The 6,000-nt window shown below is 55.2% G+C and overlaps 1 protein-coding gene across 10 annotated transcripts in view; it reads left to right on the top strand.

Moving 5' to 3' along the window:
- Nucleotides 1-286: 286 nt before the first annotated feature.
- ZNF536 (zinc finger protein 536) overlaps nt 287-6,000 on the top strand; it is a 486,467-nt gene continuing 480,753 nt past the window's right edge. For 3 of the 10 annotated variants that reach the window (XM_074384325.1, XM_074384328.1, XM_074384322.1), the window contains exon 1: nt 287-524. The gene's annotated coding sequence lies outside the window, so the exon portion shown is untranslated. The other 7 variants (XM_039467087.2, XM_074384327.1, XM_074384323.1 and 4 more) reach the window with 3 other exon arrangements.

Genomic DNA, 6,000 nt, shown 5'->3' with positions numbered 1-6,000 from the left:
ACCGCCTTGCAAAGTTGCCTTAAAAAAGTTATTTTGTTTGATAATTAAGTCCTGGAGCCCATCGAGTGATGATTACTCGAGACCCATAAGGCAGAGAACCTGCGTGACGTTTTTCTCGAAGTTTAATTACCGTATGCTAATTTCCTTGCCTACTACGTGATTAATTAAAATCATATTTTCATAATCATTTGGCACTAGTATTGTTTTAGAATTATCATGATCTCCTAAATAGTGTCTGTAAATAAAGTCGCCTCTAATGGCAGGCGCGGGAGGCGAGGCTGAGGACCTCTCGGCGTTTGTATCGCAGAGATTGGCAACATAACTGCCTTATTTACATTAAATACGCCACAAGGTTACAGCGCGGATCAACGTCATTTGATCGCTGATGACTCCCTTAAACGCCCGGGTGGTGACTGATTCTTCTCGTCCCGCTGTCCACCGAGATTCACCCGGGAGTTGTTTTTTTTTTTTTTTTTTTTTCCCCTCCCAGAAAAGAAACAGACTTTAAATAGTTTCGGGAGCAGGTAAGAATTACGCTTTTTTCCTCGCCCCTTCTCCGTCTCTCTCTCCTCTCCCTCCGTGGCAGTCTCTCTCCCTCTCGGCTGGATAAAAAAATCTTTAGTCAAAGGCAGGAATGCAAAGTAGTGACAAGGAAGGGGCTGATATATGTCTCAGTAACGAGTCTGACAATCAGAATGTAGCTCTTGGAGAATAGATAGATTTTAATAAGTGTGTTTACATGAGCTCAAGGTCAGAACCAAGCTGCGCTGTGTTAAATGGTTTCTTAGTTGCTAGACAGAGAGAAAAAATGGACGATCACACACCATTCTTTGTAGATTATTATATCAAGGGTTCAGTCTCTGGCTCATCAAAGCTAAATGCCGCAAGACCTATCTAGTTGCTGTGAATTATGCCAGGGCGACAATGGAGAGCGTTTTTAATGGTACAATGCATTTCACCTACCAGATAGGGGGAGGCCGAGCCGGGGATGGGGATGTCTGCTGGGGCTGGGTGATGAGTATCAATGAACGGGGCGATTCTGAAAAGAGGCTGATGAAAATCGAGCCCGCCCTGCCCCGGCTGGGCTGGGAACAGTTCGCAGGGCTCTGCCGAGTGGGCGAGCTAGGCGCGCTAGCAGGGCGCCCGTCCCCCCTCAGCCCCGGAAAATGATCAAGTCAATCGTGTGGGCATGTTTCATTATTCATTGAACACAATCTTTTACAACGCTCCGTTTACGTGCCCGAGTTTGCTCCCGACGCCCGCGTTTCAATGTTTAAGGTAAGGAAAACAAAGGTGGGGGGGGGGATCGCGGGGCGCGGCGCGGTGCTGGGGGCGCGGCGCGGGGTGGGGGGGCGGCGGCGGCGGGTTGTGGGGGGGTGCAGCTCCGGCGTCCGGGAGGTGGCAAAGTGAGTTTGGACTCTTGGCGCGACCCCCCAGTCCCCTCCCCCTCCCCATCTCAGCAAGGCCTGCCGCCCGGTTCCTTCTCACCCCATCGCGATTAAAAAATACGGTCTAATTAAATATCCGTGGCTGTGACGTTGGCGAGAGAAGCTGTCAGCGGCGGGGGGGTGGGGTGGGGTGGGGGGAGCGGGGGAAGAGGAGGAAAACCGAGCCGGCGGCAGCGGCCGGGCATCGTTAAGGCGCTTGAGAACTTCGGCGGCGAGCGGGACCGGCGCCTGGGCCGCCGCTTCCCCGCCCGTGGTCCCGGGACCGTTACTTTGAAAAGGAGGCCTGGGGCCTGGCGCCCGCCGCGCGATTGGGACCCCGTACCCAGCTCCGGGTCCCCGGCCGGCGCCCCCAACCCGCGCGCGGCCCGCAAGCCGCTCTCCGGCCCCGCGAAACTTTCAAGAGGGTCTGGGGGGTAGGGGGAGTCGGAAGGGGAGGAGGAGGCTGGGGCCGCGGAAACTTCTGCTCAAGTGACTTTCCCCATTTTCTCCTCTGCCTGGGACTAGGGCTCGCCCTGAGCTCATTCTCCCGTCCCCGCTCGCTGCGGTGGTCCGGCCCCTCCGCCTGTGGAGAGAGGGTAATTTGCAAGCTTTTTTTTTTTTTTTTTTTTTAAATCAAAGTTAGCTGATGCTTACAATGTGTCAAACTTGCGGGCGCCTAGAGCCGCTGAGACCTGCCATTTTGTGATTGCATCGGCCTCCTGTGCCCCGGGAGCCTGGCGAGGCCGAGGCCGGTGAGTCGGTTTCAGGGCTGAGGTGCCAGGGTCCGAACCCACGACCCCAGGAAAGGCCGTGGCGCTTGCAAGCTTAGGCGGCGTCCGCAGCACCTGCCCCAGCCGGGGGCCCAGCTAGGGGCCAAAGGGGAAATAAATAAATAAATAAGTAACAGGTTATGGAGGGAACCGAGCCGGCCAGTCCCAGGCTGGAGAAATGAGGCCAATCAGAGCGAGGAAGTGCGGGCGTGGGGGACTCTGGAAGGCAGAGGAGAGGAAGGGCTTGGGGGGCATCTGGGAAGAGTGCAATCTGGGGGGACGCCTTCCGCCCCCCCCCCAGCGCAGATGGATGACTGGGGTAGGAATGATCTTTGCTGATAAGCCTTTCTGTTTGCTTCAAGACATTATTTTTCGAAGATGAATTGAGGAAAACAGTCGTAGGCGGGACTCGGATGTATTTTAGGAAAAAAAAAAAAAAAAAAAAAAAAAAGAGGGGGGAGCTTTCCTTTGATGAGTAGGAAAGTGTCCAGATCTCGACGCGCCCATCTGTTGCAGTTTTGCAAATAATTTAAAATATAGATATCTCCATATAGACGGATGTATGCGAAGTGAAGGAAGGTGGAAACTCAGGGAAGTTAGGGAAAAAGAAAGAAAAGGGGCTGGGGCAGAGAGAGACTTGTGTTGCTCACCCTTTACTGTGCGGAGTAAACTCCGGCAGGGCTTTCTTTGGGGACAGGTGGAAAGTTAATTCCCCCCCTTCCTTTTCACTTCTGTATTGTGAGTGGTTGCTACTGTCTGCCTGTTGGAGAACAGATCCACCGTCCCCGAGTTAGGTGTCGGATTGGAATGTTGGGGGGGGGCGGGGAGCTTTGGGGTCGAGGGGGCATTGGCTAGGGGCTGGGGGCCCAGAAAGAGCGGGGCGGGGTCCCAACCCGGCGCGCGGGTGGCAGCGGCGGCCGGGTTTTGTTTGCCGGATATTGTTATGTCTAACGGGTGCCTCGCCGGAGACGTGATTTGTCAGCTGCCTTCGTTTTCACTTCAGCAGAAAATACGGCAGCTGCGCGGTGTCCCGGCCTGCGGGGCTCGGGCACCGGGTGCGTCCTGTGGCATGGGGTGTGTGCGCGGGTGGGAGCCGGCGGCCGGCGGGGCCGGGGCGAGCGGGCGGGGCGGGGTGAGCGAGCGCGCGGTGCCGGCCTACGGTTTCTCCTGCACCTTCTACAGGCAGCAGCTGCCGCTGCCGCCGCTGTGCAATTTAGCAGAAATCCGACAGGGGCCGCGTTTGCTGAGCGCATCCGGCGGCCGGGCTGCCGGAGCGGGCCGCCGGGCCCGGCTGGCCGGTGTAGGGCGGGGAGGGGGCCGACGGGGGAACCGGCGGGGAGGGGCACGGGAAGCACGCCTGGCCCGATTGCGCGCAGTCCCCCAACCCTGGTGTCCCCGGCGAGTTGAGCAGCCCCGAGTGCCCTGACCTTGGCGCCCCAGTCTCCAGCCAGGGCTTAGGTGAACTTGGGGTGGGGTGTGCGCGCGCGCGCGCGCGCGTGTGTATGTGTGTGTGTGTGTGTGTGTGTGTGTGTGTGTGTGTGTGTAGGGGGTGGTGATACTGGGAACGCGCTGTTTTCTTTCCCAGTTTGATATTAGCAACTGGATTTTTACTTTAAGACCGGCTTTGCTCACTGCTGGGGTTGGGAAGGGGGGCGATCTTTTCCCATCACTCACATCTTTGTTCATTGTTCACTGAGTGGAAGGCAGGCGACTTAAAGAGACGAAAGAGAGGAAAAAGGGGGGAGAGATGGAGAGAGGAAAAAGAAGGGGGGGCGGCCAGAAGAGGGAAAGAGAGGCGTGGGGACAGGGCCCCCGCCCCCGCCGGGGTCGGGTTTGATCGTGAAATAGTAAACCCACGCACGGAGGGTCGCCGGGAAAGTGGACATTACCGCTTTAATTAACTTCGAGATGCTCCGGCGGCGGGACCTGGCGTAGCCGTGACGCGCCCCCATAAATCTGCCCGGCCCGTGGCTGCTCCGAGAACTCGTACAGTAGCGGCGTCAGATTCAACGCGCGCCTCCCAGTCCAGAGTCCATTTGCATAATTGGACTTTTTTTTTTTTAACCTCCTTCTTTCTCCCTGAAACTTGTTTGAAAACCCGAGTGAAAATCGCGACGATCTGCATACTCAAAAGCAAGTGCCAAGTAAGTGCCCTGCGGTGGCCTCGGCGCGCGCCCCGGGGTGAGCGCGCAAAGCCGGGAGCTAGGTGCCGGGAGCCGAGCGCAGCTGCGGGCCGGCCTCGCGTGCGGGCGGCTGGGCGGCGGGAGGACTACATCCGCGGGCTCCGGGGCTGCCTGGCTGGCTGCTCGCACAACTTTTTTTTTTTTGTTCCCTCTTATCTCCCGACTTTTCCGGCCAGGTGAAGTGTTTGGGCCACGCGTGTACCTGTGGCGAGACTCGAGAGGTGATCTTGGGGGCGGGGGCGCGGTTGCAATTGGGCATCTCGCCCGGGTCGGTGGCAGGCAGTGGGTCCCTGTCGTTGCCGCGGAGGGCAGAGCTGCGAGAGCGAGCGGGCCGGCTTCTGGTCGCGCCGCGCCGTGGATGCAAGCCCGTAGCCAAATGCCTCCCCCATTATTCTAAGGTTTGTGTCTGCGTGTGCGTGTATGCGTGTGTTTGCGCTGTGCTTTTAAACAGAAAGAAAAGCAACCAAAACAAGAGCAGGAAGGGCTTTTTTCTTAGCTCGTCCCCCTTCCCCCAGCATCGCTTATTTCTTTTGCTTGAAGGAGAGAGGGCAGAGCTTCTTTGCTAAAGACAGGGTCATCAAGAGATTGACAATTCTGTTGGAAATGCCATCAATCCTATAGCGAAAATGTGGCTGCATTTATAAAATACCAACACTTGCCTAATAAGGAAAGTCTATTTCAAATTTTATTTAAAAAATATATTATTATCATAATGATTATGTACAGCATTCAGAACCTAGGGAAAAAGTCGATTTGCTTGGGAGAAGACTAGAACCCTAGTTCCTGTTTGCCCAGCCAGCCTGGGAACTTGCCGGGGGCTACGCCCACCACCCAGCCTGGAAGCAGCTGAGGGGCTCAGTTTTCAGTCCAGGGAGTCACAGGGGGTCGCCCTGGCAGCCCTCTGGCCTCTGCTCAGGGAGAGCCCAGGGCTTCTGGCTGAAGGCTGCTTTAGTTATGATGTCATTCTGATAGCGGAGTGCAAATGTCTCCTGATTCCACCATTAACCGCCTGGCTGATTTGCTTGGTAATGATAGCACTGACGTCCTGCTCCCTGACAAATGCAGAACCTCTCAGCCCTAGGAATTAACTTTTCCCCCCACTGAGGAGAAACCCCGGCTGCCGGGAGTTTCAGCCCTGGGCCCCTGCCTGTGGACTTTCTCTGCCTCAGTCCCAGACAATGACATAGATGACAGGCCCTCAGGCCGAGGGACCCATTTTCCCAAAGTTTACAAAACTTTTAAGACCTTCATTTCCAGAAGACCCTCCTTAATCTGGTCAAACTTAAATGTGATTGTGACCAGGCAGAGATATTTGGATGTGACGACTGGCCAGGACTCTGAAACCATTACATAGATTTGCCTCCTACCTTCAGTCTCTTAAGTGTGACTATGTTAATATCGCTGCAAGTCAACCAGATTTAGTGTTGATTTTTAAATAGTGTACAATGATTTAAGATTTCTTTTGATTTACTGTTCAAGTGAAATTTGCATAAATGTGATGAAAATGAACTTAACATCTGGGCATATGAAAAAAGGTTAGTACCTCATATGTCATCTGTAGGGGAAGTTTCTAAAATGCTTTCACCTTAAACTGGGTTTACGGAAACAGTTCCTGGGGAC

Source organism: Saimiri boliviensis, chromosome 14 (genome assembly GCF_048565385.1).
Source record: "Saimiri boliviensis isolate mSaiBol1 chromosome 14, mSaiBol1.pri, whole genome shotgun sequence".
Taxonomy (NCBI): Eukaryota; Metazoa; Chordata; class Mammalia; order Primates; family Cebidae; genus Saimiri; species Saimiri boliviensis.
The sequence above is the reverse complement of the archived record's forward strand: the minus strand, read 5'-3'. Positions and strand labels throughout refer to the sequence as shown.